Raw genomic sequence first — 14,823 nt, 5'->3', positions numbered from 1 at the left:
CCTAGAGGCAGCACATCACCAGGAGCAATGTGAGGCTCCACTTGTGAGTGATAGCGGAAGGAATACACATAACCCGACAGCCCTACAGCCCTGGGGAGCTCAGGGATGGGACTGGGAAGTTTCTCCTCACCTCTTAGGACCAGGAGCATGAATTATCACAATCGTGCCTGTGAGGGCAGGGAGAAGCTGTGTGCATGCTGGGCTGCAGCCAGCCTCTTGTCATCAGCTCTCTGGCATGAATTACAAGGCAATGCAGAAATTCTCCCAAGCGCAACTTCATCTCTATTAGGCACGTCACATTGAGCCTTCTGATTGGGAAGGTGTTTTACTGCAGACACTTTGGTTATTCTGCTTTCTTCATCTGATGCCCAGTTTGTCCTTCAGTGAATGCAACTCTGGTAATACTTGTTCCAGATTGCTGTATTTTAAAACATTTTTCTTTTTTTTTTTAATGGTATGTTGTATGCTGTTACAATTGACACCACTTTGAGTTGCTTTTGTGGAAAATATTTTTCCCCTCTTACCACACATTTTCAGCAGGTGCTGAACAGGTCTGTGCAAATATTCATACATGAGCTATAGTAGGTGTTGGTCAACCTAAGTGTAGGAAAATCTCAGAGATAAATCTGCAGAGAGGTAAAGTCTTAAAGTCAGTTGAGGATGAAGGCAGAAAGGAGCTGGAGAGTCTGCTAATTTTGCCACCTTAACAGACATTAAAATAAAAATTATCAAAAGTGTAAACTAATTCTGACAATCTTGTTATCTTTTTACAGTTTCTTTTATATTTTGTGGTTGTATCCATGCAACCAAAACCATCTATGCCTTCGAATGCTTCCAAGGGACAACAGAACAGGCCAAATCTACAATGTTTCAAATCTGTGATGGCCCACAGTTCTTGCTCTATTTTGCTATTTTGAATCAATAGCCGACAAGTTGAGAACCCAAAAAAGTGTGGCAAACAGAATGGCTGCCCATGGTATTTCCGTTAGAGCAACTGGCCCAGTGTCATGTTGCGTGTCAAAGATGGGAAATCCAGTTCTCCCAGGCAGTCTTTGTCTGCTTTAACTTCAAAATCATCCTTCCTTTTCTGAAACTCCTCGATGTCCAGTGACTCATAACTTCTGCATGAAATTAAGTGCTCACACTAAAGTATTTTTGTAGACAACACAAATTCATCTGAAGTACTCCTCTTCATCATGTAAGTTCCTGTCCTCCAAGAAAAACAGAACATGACTCAAAAGTTAAGAAGAGTGTTTTAATACGTATATCAGAAACTGAAGAAAGGTGGTGGGTGTAACTAATTATAGTTATTCCTGATTGCTGAAATCTTAACTCACCACCTTAAGCATTCCCCTAAAATAGATTATAAATCATAATCGTACTTGGAGAGTTAGAGAAATTAGGTTTGCAAGTGTCAGAAATGCTCATGGACTAATTGACTGATAAATCTTCCTCATGAGGGATCAGTCTCACACAAAAAATTCGTGGGCACTGAGTCAATAAACTGAAACACAGTGTGATAGCTAAGAAAATATTTTTTTTCCAGTTGCTTGAAACCTTTTGATAAAATGTGTTGGTGGTGTCAGTCTTGAAGCTAGATGTCAACAGCAAAATGCTGCTCTGTTTCAAAACCACAATTCTGAAATCAAAGACCATTGTTGTATTTCTAACGGACTTCTACCTTTTAGTTATGAATGTTTTGTAAAATGCGGTTGAATTTGCCTGGTGAAATGGCTAATTTCTCTGTGTCTCTCCCTGTTTAAGAAGCCACAGGCAGAAGAGCCACAAGAATTAAACAATGTTTGTAAGTTCCCTTGATGGGAGAGCAGGTTCAATGTGCAGTTCCGTCCTGGCAAAGCTTGAACTACATCTGTCTGCTTTTCTTTTGTGTACTTACATAACTGAAAAGTGTCATTCAGAGAATCATATCAGCCTAACGTTAACATATTTTTTAGGATGAATCACAATGGATTGCTTTTGTATTTGTCATTTGGCATGCAAAAAGCATATTAGTTCTTCTCCATGTGAAAAAATATATATTAAAAAACCCCTATATTGTTAAATCGCACATCTTCTACCCCAATATCCTATGCCATGTATGATTTTTTTATACTCCCAAAATGCCTTGAACTAGGGGCATATTCTCACTTGCCTCACACATTTATGTTATCTTTTGAAGTTCAGCTATTTGGCTTGGAACAGGTTGACAATAATGAGGTCAATCTTCACAAAAATAAGTGAAAACAGAGAAAGAGAGCAACTCTCTCATCACCTTGTCCTTCGTTATTTACTGACAACACAGGCATTTCAAGTCGTGTACAAACATAGCCCTGCCTACACACCCTGTTTTACTGATCGTGAAAATGGGATAAACAGTATTAGAACGCAGCACAAACCTATTTCACAGCTGGTTTAAATTCAATATTTTTTCATGAATGCTTCATCGAAAGGGCGATATATATTATTTCTCCAGTTCTCCCATAAATAAGGCCTTCCTTATTTACAACCAAATACCTGCTCTTCTCCAGATTCAGAGCCTTGTGAGCCATGAATTTTAAGAGCTGTGTTATTAGCTGCTTTGCAGATTTGTGGCCAGGTATCATTGGGGCATAGGAACAAGTTAGATTTTGATGAATTTTGGATTGCTTTTGATTCTGGGGTTAAACTAAAAGTTCTTTACTGCAGTATTAGGCAAAGAAAAGGCAAAAGCTCTGTTAGTTTTTCATGCTTTAACAGGATGTGACACAGTCTTAACATTTGCTGGGAGAGGCAGGAGAAGCTAAGCCTTGCTTAGGAAGGAAAGAATGTCTGCCCTGCAGCCATAGAAACGTTTCTGAGTTTCTGTTCACCACCTGCTGAAGTGATTGATATTTGCCTGAAGGATTTGCAATTTTCTGTAGTATTTTTGTTTAACTGCACCACTGTACTTTTCCAGGAAGAGAAACATTCTTTCCCCAGTGGTACATCATCTATTCATATAGGGGAATATTATGTTATATTCTATGCATGATAGAAGCACGGAGAGGAACATATCTACATTAGATTGATAATGAGCTGTTCTCAAGGTTATAGAATATCAAAAAAAGATACTTCTACTCCGATTGAATGCCTAAAATAGCATTAAACTAATTAAATTTTGTTACCATTGAATAATAATTACACTGCATCAGATGGCAGGCAGGCAGGCGGTAGAGAATTAGGTTTTTACTTTTTTGGTTGAACTAGCATCATCTTGCATGTAATAAATTAAGTCACCTTGAAGGGAAGGGAAGTCATGACTCCCCTGGGGATGAAAAACCTCTGGAACATATAGACCAGGTAAGTCCAAGAAGTCATACAGTCTTGAGACTACATACATTTATGAGCAGTACCACACGTGCACAGAGGACCCTGCCTCACACTCACAGTGAGACCATTTGCATGCTCTGTGCTCACCCCTTCCAATATGCCTGGTAAGTCCAGTTGCTCAGCCTTTCTGAGCACTATCCCTAAGATAACTCTGGGAGAGACATGATAATTTGAGGAGGTAAGTCAGTGCTTTAGGTCTGATTTAATAACAAATTTTTGTAAATTATTTTTTTAATCATAAACATTCATTCATTAATTTTTACCTTTTAGGAATATATGACAGACCTAAGATATAACTTAAGAATATACTGAATACCTGTCCAGCATAGGAAAATGGAAGCTGAATTCTGATGGATTTTATTGAAAGAGAGAGAAAGAACATTGCAAAAGGTGATAATTTTACTAACTTTCATAATCAATTTTCATTCTTCCTTAAATTCCACAGACCATGGCATTTATTCAAGCGTGTGGCTTGGCTCACTCAAACACGGAGAATGCAATGCTGGTCACAGTGATTCTGTGGTTGCTTCAAAGCAAGATAAATCAGGCCATGGCTGTAGCTGCCTACAGTCTAAAGGTCTCCTATTATTAAAATGAGATCAATAATTTTGAAGCAAGCAGCATTTGAAAAATGGTTGAGCTGAGCCTTAAATCAATGGGTATATTACGCCGAACATTTTAACACAGAAGAGGAGGGTCTATTCACAAAACTTCTTCATCAAGAATGAACTAGATCCTCAGGCTGAGCTCCCCTACTTCAGCACAGCTACAACCAAGTACGCAATCTGCCTCCAAACAGAAAAATCAGTTATTTCAGTTTATGATGTATAAACATTCAACAAAGAGATATTAAATATATATGCTAAAAAGATAACAACTTTACAGAATTCTCACAGAGATGTATTTAGGCAGTTGTCATACATTTCAAATCTTGAGTAAAAGTGGGCTATTAATCAAATATTAACTTACCTTAATTTCACAGGTTAAAGATGACTCCCACGAACAATTAAGGATCAATTTTCTGCCTCCCTGCCAATCCAGGAATGTGCTGCTTCCTCTAGATTTGAGTTTTATAGGAGTTATAAGTAAGCAAACATAGTGAATGCATTTTGTAAATGTTTACAAACCTCTGTAGCTAACATAAGATAAACCAAAATATAAAATAAAAAGATCTGGTAATTGCTAGGGAGTTAAAAATATGCATGACAAATTCTGTGGAAATAATGTAAAGGATGGTACCAAATGCATAATACTGGGTTTGCTGTCATTTAGTGCATTTTCTGAATTCTAGCCCTTTGACAATTTAGTCTTCCTTCTCCTCCCCCCTTGAAAGTCAGGTCTAATTACGTCCAGTACATATCTTGTAATTTCCTTCTTTTATTATTTCTACTGCATATCAGGACGTTCAAAGCTTGTTTTTTAATTAATTTGTGATATTTATGCAAGTTACTTACTCTGTCTTCAAGGTCAATTTGAAGGTACAACTAACAACCGGTGGGAAAAAGATTAAGATGGCTAAACCCAGCCTTTCTATTTAATGAGATTTCTGCCACTTCAGAATTTCTTTTAATTTCAAATCAAAGTAATGGAAATTATTTACTTGTAGTTAAAAAACATTTAAGGATTCCACATATTTCTTCCTAGCCATATGACAAAGTTTTCACAGCACTCTTGCATATCTTGTTACTGCAGTGTAGCGATCTGTTATCACACCTATGAATAGGTAGGCCTTCTGATCTGAGGACTTAAAATTTTCTGTATTTATAGAGATAGTAAGGGTATTTCTTTTCTTTTCCAGGTGATATGACAGAGATCTACATCCCTGTCTAAATCCAGCCCACAGGCTCTCTTGGATACTGCAGGCTTACTGATACTTCAGTACAGTATTTTTTCTACTTTTCTCTAAATGAGTTTAACTCAGACATGATCCATCTTATACATACTGTCCCTTTTCTTTCTCTGAAGTCATTAAAGCTGTTTCACCATCTTTATTTTTCTCTTTTTTTTTTTCCTAAATGATGCATATACTTCCATCCTGATACTCCAGCCACAACTGCTAATCCTCTCCAGGCCTCTGTACTAGCTAGTTTCACATTCTGACTCCGTTGTTCTGGATCCTCTGTTTTGTTGTACCAATGTAATAGCTTCATACTGGCTACCACAAGAGGCTGACTTTTAGCCGGTACTTTCCTACTGTGTATTAATCAGCAAGTGCTCTTATCAGTATTGGCACTTTCATTCCTCTGCCCCCTGATACTTCTTTCTCACTATATTATCATCAGGCAGATTCAATGAGCTTTGTTCCCTACTTTTAAATTTAAGCTCTTATCAAATTAGTCTTGATCTCAGTCCAGAATTCAAACTATTTGGTGTATGATTGTCTTCCAAGAACATTTCCCAGTGGCAGACCAACCCTAAACCTTCCTATAGGGTGGTCTGTTTGTCTTCACTGTCTAGTTGCACCTTTAAATCTTTAAAGACCAGAAAAATTCCTTTCCATTTATATTGATTTTTGTATCATTCACATTTAACTAGGTTAGAATTTTGGATCTTTTCTATGTCTTCCTACTAGCAGACAATTGCTTCTGCAGTTGGAACAATTTTTCCATGTTCATTCATGAGTCTTGACCTACTGGAGAAAAGGTTTGCAAGAATCAGAAAGACCATCTCCTGCGTGATTTAGATTTACTTACTGCCTTAAGTAAACCACTACCACTTGACAAACACCCAATTTTAAAAAAAAAAAAAAAAGCAGTATCAGGTACTTAGTGTCAAAATCAAGAAGGCCAAAGCCCAGCTGAAGCTGAGACTGCCAAGGGGCACTGGTTGGAACAAGGCAGATTCTGTGGGAGTGCTAATTGGAAAAGCGAGTTCAAGGAAAATGGGCCTTTGCTGATGGAGGCCCCTGGTGACAACAGATGTCAATGAAAAAGCTGATGAACTCAGTGCCTTTTTTTATACCTCTGCCTTCCCAGCCAAAGCCACCTCCCAGACCCCTGCCTGTATGAGCACAGATGGGGAAGGAATTTGGCAGCTGGCAATGAAGGAGCAACAAGTTAGAGAAACTGGATGTATTCAGATCCGTTGGGCTGGATGGGAATCACCCCAAGCTCCAAATCACCCAAATCTCACCAGGCCACCCCAGTCTTCCCCAAAGAACACCTGGCAGGCCTGAGTGTGAGGCCACTATCAATCTTCATCTTTAAAAAAGGCATGAAGGATGACTTGGGAAACTAATGCCAGCCAGCTTCACCTCAGTCAATGGAAAGATCAGGGAGCACATACAGCCCAGGAAGGCAAACGATGTTTCACCTGCCTGATCACCTGCTACGATAAAACAACTGACTCTGCGGGTGGGCAAGGGCAGAGTGGTGGGTGTAATATACATTGATTTGAATACGGTTTTTGACACCATCCTCCCTAGCTTTCCCTTCTGGAAGCATCCCCACAGCAGCAGCATGGACTGAACAAACGGACTGTTTAGGTGAATTGAAAACTGGCTGTAAGGGTAGCAGGCAGTAACTCAATATCTGGCTGGTAATCAACAGTGCGCCCTGGGGTCAATAGTGGCACCTATGTCAAATACATTCATTAACAACTTGACTGCAATGCAGAGCTTGTTCTGAGAAGATCTGCAGATAACACCAGTTTAGGGGAAGTGGCTGCTGGTTCAGCCTAGAAGGACCTTGTTAGTGATTGGACAGAGACCTCATGATCCTTATAAGAAGTATGAAGTTCTGCACTTGGGACAGCTGGAATAACCCCGTGTACAAGTACAGGCTGGGAAGTGGCTGGCTAGGTCATAGCCCTGTGGGCGACAGCACACTCTGGGTTGGATGTGAACCTGTGGCACGCTCCTCTGAAAGAAGGTACATACTGGGTTTCAAGGGAAATTTGCTGATGATCTCTGCTTGGTGCTGGTGAAGCCATACCTGAAAAATAGCATTTAGATTTGGATCCCTCTGGTCAAGAGATACATGGGGAAATTGGAGAGAGTTCAGTGGAGGGCTAATTAAGAAAGCTATGGAGGAGGGGCTGAAGGAGCTGGACCTACTCAGTCTGGTAAAAAGTAAGCCAAGAAGTAACATAACATCAGCCTACAACTATTCAAAGGATTATTATAAAAGTGACAGAGCCAAACTCTTCTTGCTGCTGCCAGCTGCTCTAACAGAGCAGTTGCCACAGTTTACAACTTGGGAGATTCAGACTGGGCATCAGAAAACAAAATCAGGATAGCTGGGCATTTGTCGTGGTTTAACCCCAGCTGGCAACTAAGTACCACACAGCCACTCTATCACTCCCCACCCCCCACCCCTGCAGTGGGATGGAGAGAAGAACTGGGAAAAGGTAAAACTTGTGGGCTGAGATAAGAACAATTTAATAATTGAAATAAAGTAAATGTAACAATAATAACAACTGTAATGAAAAGGAGAAAGAGAAAGGAATAAAATCCAAGGGAAAAAAGAACAATTGGTGCACAGTACAACTGCTCACGACCCACTGATCGATGCCCTGCCAGTCCCCAAGCCACAATCAGTGGCTCCTGGCCAACCCCTCCCGCTCCCCCCATTTATATACTGTGATGTTCTGTGGTATGCAATATCTCTTTGACTAGTTCAGGTCAGCTCTGCTGGCTGTGCTCCCTCCTGGCTTCTTGTGCACCTGCTCACTGGCAGAGCGTAGGAAAGGGATAAGTCCTAGATTTAATTAGCACTACTTAGCAACAACTAAAACATCAGGGTGTTATCAACATTATTCTCCTTCTAAATGCAAAACACAGCACTGTACCAGCTACTAAGAAGAAAATTAACTCTATGCCAGCCAAAACCAGGACAGCACTAGAACAGCATGTCCAGAGAGGTGGAGGAATCTCTGTCACTGGCACTTTTCAAGACTCAGGCAAAGCCAAGAGTGACATAATTTAGTGCTGAGCTGGTCCAACCAAAAGACAACCTTCAGCCTTCCAACCGACATTTTAATGATCTTGCAGCATGTCTTGGGTCTTCAAAACATCTTATTAATAAAGCCCTATTATTATAATAATCTGTTTATTAACTTGTTTGGTTTCATGAGTGGCGGTAGAAGATTGTCACGTAGCCTGCTTGAAGAGAGAAGATTCAACAGATGGGAAACACCTTGGTGAGTTGCATAACTGAGACACCTCTCATCAACCCACTTTATGGAGTCAGGACTATAGCAAGAGACTTCAGCTAAGGAAGGGCATTCAGGACACCACCTGCTCCACATCCTTCTTGCCCTTGCCCTGGCACCCATTCACCTTTCCAACTTACTTGACTTAGTTTTCTACCACATTAAAATCTGAATCTAGACTCTTCTCTCCTTCTGCTATGTCTGAAACAGAGAGAACCTACATTAGTAATTAGCCTTTCTCTGGCCTTCTGTTATCAAAGCATTATCCAGCTTCTTTGGTCTGTGGGAAATGCTTTGATATAAATAGACATATTCTGCTGTGAACTATATTGATTCCATGACATCTCAGACCAGTAGTTTCCCACGCTGCATGATACAGGGCGGGGGGGTGGGGGGTAAAGAAAGTGTCTCTGTCTCAATTGCATTCATTTTTTTTTTCCTCCATCAGGAGATACTGAAGACCAAAATTTTCCTCTAAGTCTGTGGACTGCCATTGCCTTTATCAGTTAGGAATAAACTGCATGTGAGATAATAGCTTCTGAACAAAATATAGATTTGCCAATTTTTTTCCATATAGCTTGACATACTGGAGCAGATCAAATTTTAAGTCCATTTGATGCTTAAATCTCAATAGAAAGGTAATTTCAAAATTATGATTCTGTCCTCAGTACAACGGAATTATAAAGCATCCTCTGAAGCAGAGGAAATTGAAGCACTTGACCTATTAACAAATTCTGTTCCTACCTTTGACTCTCTGTGCTGGCCACAGATTTCTCTTCTAGCAATGCCGGATGGTACAGGGGAAAATGCTTTGTAAAGGGGATGAATCAAATGGACTTGCATACTTTGGATCTAAAAACCTGGGCTTTCAGGATACTTGCAAGAAGCAAGTTATGGTGCATGTGAAAGTCCATGTGATTGGTATAATCTTAGACAAATGACAATAAGGTCATTTATAATCAATATGATTTTCAAGTGTCACCACCAACAGAACTTGCTTTACCGTATTCAGGGGAACAGTAATCTGCTTGTCTCCTGTTGAGAGGTGGAGAGGTATGGAATTTTTGTTTGTTGTTGGTCCCCCCGCTGCCCCTCTTACAGAAAAAAAATCTCAGAGGGTAGTATATATCCATATATTCTACACATCTGAATTCTTTCTTGTATTGTGGATTTGACCTTCGGTCCAGTACTCTAGGTTTCAATGGAGAAATGATAGGATATGATGTATCTAAAGGAGAGGAGCAGAGCAGCCATACTTGGAGAAACTAGAACCAGAAGATACCTGATGGGGTGCACCTAATGCACCTACAAGTGCAGAAAAATCAGATGTTTTGGTTTATAAAATATAAACCTTCAACAAAAAAATCTGATATAAGTAGTCTAAAAAGGTAACAATGTAACTTTACAGAAGTTTCACAGAGCTGTATTTAGATGTACATTTCAAAACTTGAGTAAAAACGATGCTAATTAAACATTTACTTACCTTGATTTCAAAGGTTAAAGTTCACTGTCATGTACAATTAAGGATCAGTTTTCTTCCTCTCTGCAAATCCTGCAATTCATGGAACGTGCTGCTTCCTTTAGATTTGAATAATGTAAGTTATAACAGCATGGAGCTGGCTGATGTCATTGTGAGGCCAGTGTTGCTAATCTCTGAAAGGTGGTGGTGATCAGGGGAGGTTCCTAAGGGTTAGAAAAAAGCAAATGTCACTGCTCTCTTCAAGAGGGGCAAAAAGGAGGATCCATGAATCTATGGGGCCGGCAGCCTCACCTCAGAACCTGGGAAGGTGGCGTTGCAAAGGATTTCCAAATATATTAAGGATAAAAAGGTGTAGTCAGCATTGATTTACAAAGTGGAGATCATGCCTCCCCTGTGATAAGATGATACTAGTGGCTTGGTGGAGGAAAGAAGAGCAGTGGACGTTATGCTGACTTGAGCAAGGCTTTCACACTGTCTGCCACGACATCTTCATAGAAAAACTGATGAGATATGGACTAGATAAATGGACAGTGGTGTGGATTGAAAACTAACTGAACTGCCAGGCTCAAAGGGTTGTGACCACTGGCATGAAGTCAAGCTGGAGGCCAGTCACTAGTGGTGTACCTCAGGAGTTAGTACTCCTCAACATTTTCATTAATGACCTGGATGAAGGGACAGAGTGTACCATCAGTGAGTTTGCAGATTGCACAAAACTGGGAAGCATAGGTGATACATCAGATGGCTGTGCTGCCATTCCAAGGGACCTCAGCAGGGTGGAGAAATGGGACAACAGAATCCTTATGGAGTTCAAGAAAGGGAAATGCCAAATCCTGCATCTGGGGAGAAAAAGTGAAGTACCTGAGGATGTACTGAAACACTGTATCTGACCTGCTTTTTCTTTTGTGGAGGTCCAAGTAAAAGAAGTGTTCTTTTACCTGCCTTTTGCCCTTAACTCATGCAGATCCAGTACGTGACCCAGTAGTCCAGTAAATGTTGGTGCTGTTTGAACCACCAGTGACTGTTGTTTCCATTCATCTGTCTGTGACAGCTGCTGCTCGAACATGGAAGAGGTCTTCAACTCCTGAAGCTTAGAAAACTGATCTGAAGGCTCTCCTGTCTTAAATATTGCAGACAGAAAACTGTAACTTCTTTGTTTGCTTTTGTTTGGGTTGCTGATACCAAGGCAGAGATAAATAAATAAAGCCTTTGAGTGGTCATAGAATCATAGAATAGTTTGGGTTGGAAGGGACATTGAAAGGTTATCCAGTCCAACCTCCCTGCAATAAGCAGGGACATCTTCAAATAGGTCAGGCTGTTCAGAGCCTCATCCAATCTGGCCTCAAATATTTCCAGGGATAGGACATCTACCGCCTCTCTAGGCAACCTGTTCCAGTGTTCCACCATCCTCATTATAAAAAAATTCCTCATTATATCTGGCCTAAATCTACCCTCTTTTAGTTTAAAACCGTTATCCCTTGTCCTGTTGCTATAGGCCCTACTAAAAAGTCTGCCCCCATCTTTCTTACAAGCCCCCTTTAGGTACCGAAAGGCTGCTATAAGGTCTCCCTGGAGCCTTCCCTTCTCCAGGCTGAAAACACCCAACTCTCTCAGCCTTTCATCATAAGAAAAGTGTTCCATCCCTCTGATCATTTTTGTGGCCTCCTCTGGACCTGCTCCAACAGGTCTATATCTGTTTTGTACCTTGCAGTCCAGAGCTGGACACAGCACTCCAGGTGGGTTCTCACCAGAGTGGTGAGAGGGGCAAAATCACCTCCCCCAGTCTGCTGGCCATTCTTCTTTTAATGCAGCTCAGGATGCAGTTGGTTTTCTGGGCTGGGAGCACACATTGCTGGATTATGTCCATCTTTTCATCCATCAGTACCCCCAAGTCCTTCTTCATGAGGCTTCTCTCCACCCCTTCATCCTTCAGCCTGTATTCACATTGGGGGTTGCTCTGACCCAGGGTGCAGGACCTTGCACTTGGCCTTGTCGAACTTCGTGGGCCCACTTGAGCTTGTCCAGGTCCCTCTGGATGGCATCCCATCCCTCAGGCACGTCAACTGCGCCACTCAGCTTGGTGTTGTCTGCAAACTTGCTGAGGGTGCACTCAATCTCACTATGTTGATGAAGATATTACACAGTACTGGTCCCAGTATGGACCCCTGAGGACACCACTTGTCACTAGATCTCCATCTGGACATGGAGCTGTTGATGACTACCACCTGGATATGACCATCCAGCCAATTCCTTATCTATCAAACAGTCCATCCATCAAATTCAGATAGATAGAGGAAGAGAGCTTAAAATGGGGCTTGAATAGACAGGCTCTCAGCAATAACAACAAAATTATTCCAGCAGTTGCACTTATTTCCTCAGAAGGCACTTTCCTAGAAGAAAGGTTGCAAGCTCATTAAATAAAGACATGAAGAAATGATCCTACAGAATGAACACTCAGACTGATTATAGACTTAAGAAAAATACTTTGTTTAAACATGAACTTAAAAATAATTCCAGAAGCTCACAGCTCAAACAAGTATACCTCTGAAGGTCCTTCTGGTATGAGAAGTATGTCCTGCCCTCTGTACTAGCATTTACTTTTCTCAGCTGGTATTCAGTAGATATAAATCAGACTTTTGAATCTTAGCTGTAAGTTTTAACAGACTGAAACTAATGAAATATTAGATAGAAACCTTTTCAAGACTATCCTATGCAGCCAATCCCTTTTGGCAACCATATTGTTCTGACAAAAAACCAACCAAACCAAAAAAAACTTCAATAGATTGAACTTTGGCAATTGAATGTTGAAGAAATCTTAGGAAGAGAGCCTTAAGCCTTAACTTGAATTTAACAAAAGTCCCAATCTAAGCTCAAGACATAAGCACATAGAAAATCTGTCATCTTGTGGAAGTTTCTTTATCTGGTTCAGAAATCTGCAGCGACAGTCAGAATCTCATTTATTCTCTCAAATAAGTTTAATAGCTACTAACAAAACAAGCTTCAAAAACACACAGTTGAAAAAAGTTTCAAAAATATTTCACAGGGAATCTATAAAACATGAGAATTAGTGGTTTTTCCCCAAAGTTTTTCAGATCTGTATCTCTGTGGTTATGACAGTAACCAGCACCATAGTCCGTGGTACAGTTTTCATTAGGGGTACAGGCATATCTGATTGCACTGAAAAGAAAAACTAGTCTATTTTTTATGTAATACCTCCCAATTGTATTTTTTCACTTCATACAAATCCTCCGCTGAGACAGTCACTCAGTTACCTTCTCTAACAGAGAAGTGAGTCAGGAGTTCTCAGATTCTTGGAATCAAGTTCAAGCCTCATGATTCAGATAAAGTGCTCCAACAGCTCAGTAATGGACAAAAAAATCATACACCAGATGCTTGTTTCATCCTGCAGTGAAGAGCACCATTATGTTGAGACTGCATCTGAAGTACCATGTCCGTTTTGGGGCTCCTTAACATGAGAAAAGTGAGCAAGTCCAGCTGATGACCAACGAGACTGCTGATGGCAGTGGAGCACATGAGACCGGGGAGAGCCCCAGAGCTCTGCATTTGCTCAGCCTGTGGGAAAGAATGATGAAAGGAGATCTTACTCCTCTCTGCAACTACATAATGGGTGCGGAGGGGAAGAGAAGGGTGAGCCAGACTCTTCTTGGCTGCACACTGCGAATGAACAAGAGGCAATGGACGCAACTCAGAACACAGAAGGTTCCAATGAGATGCAAGGAAGTTAATTCTTTTTAACCATGAGGGTGCTAAAACCCTGGAACAGGTTTCCCAGAGAGGCTGTGGAACCTCCATCCTTGGAAATATTAAAAAAGCAACAGTACAAAGCCATGAATAACCTGCTTTAACTGGACCTGCTTTGCACAGAAAGTTGGACTAGCAAACCCCAGAGATGCCCTCCAACCTATGCCATTCTGTGAGGCTAACAACTAATGACGGCCGTAATTTCCTCAACGTCTTCGGAGGCCATACCAGCTTACAACACTTTTCATACCTCCACCACTCTTCTCACCTCCCAGTTCATTTCTCCTTCAGCTTGGCTGGCACTAACGCAAATCAAATAGGGGAAGTGACCTAGCTTCAAAATACATTTGAAAAAAAAAAAAAGTTATGGAAGAAAACTTTTAAAAAAAAAAATTAACTGCCCTGAGATGTTTCAGAATGTGCTGCACAAACTGTTGTATTGGTCGGTACACTATGGCACAGGTTCAAAATCAGCATTGACGGGGGAAGTACCTAAAGATCATTTATTAAAAAACATTGTCTTGCCCAAAGATGAGTTAGAATTTTTACTATTTCAGAAGCTTTCATGTTGTAACAAATGTTAGTTTCCAGTCCTTTTCTATGCCAATTATACTAATGCAATATTGTTCCGTCAACACAACCATACAGAAATAAAGTAACACAATTAGCAACTTCATAAAGTAGTCAATACTCAACTCTGTAGTAATAAACATAAAACTAACCTTCAGTACCATCAAGACACTAATTTCGCAGAAGAACTACAGTGTGGAAACTTTAGTGGAAAATCAGCTACCGCTAATTCAGCTCAGCCCAAGAAAGAACAAGGTTTCTGTGGCTTCTGATTTCTTATTATTGTATAATAGTACAACATAATAATATCTGCTGAAGAAATCATATGGATATAGTACTTCAGCTATGTAAACTAGGTGCATTCATTATTGTTACCATTAAAAATATGAAAAACTATGTAAACAGGCAGGAGTTCCTAATCAGAACCTCAGACTGATATGCAAGACTTAACAGTCCTAATCTCCACTGGATCGATCTCATTTTCTCCTCGCATACCATGCTCTTCAGTGTGTTCT

This window comes from Falco naumanni, chromosome 2, assembly GCF_017639655.2.
Source record: "Falco naumanni isolate bFalNau1 chromosome 2, bFalNau1.pat, whole genome shotgun sequence".
Classification (NCBI taxonomy): Eukaryota; Metazoa; Chordata; class Aves; order Falconiformes; family Falconidae; genus Falco; species Falco naumanni.
The sequence above is the reverse complement of the archived record's forward strand: the minus strand, read 5'-3'. Positions refer to the sequence as shown.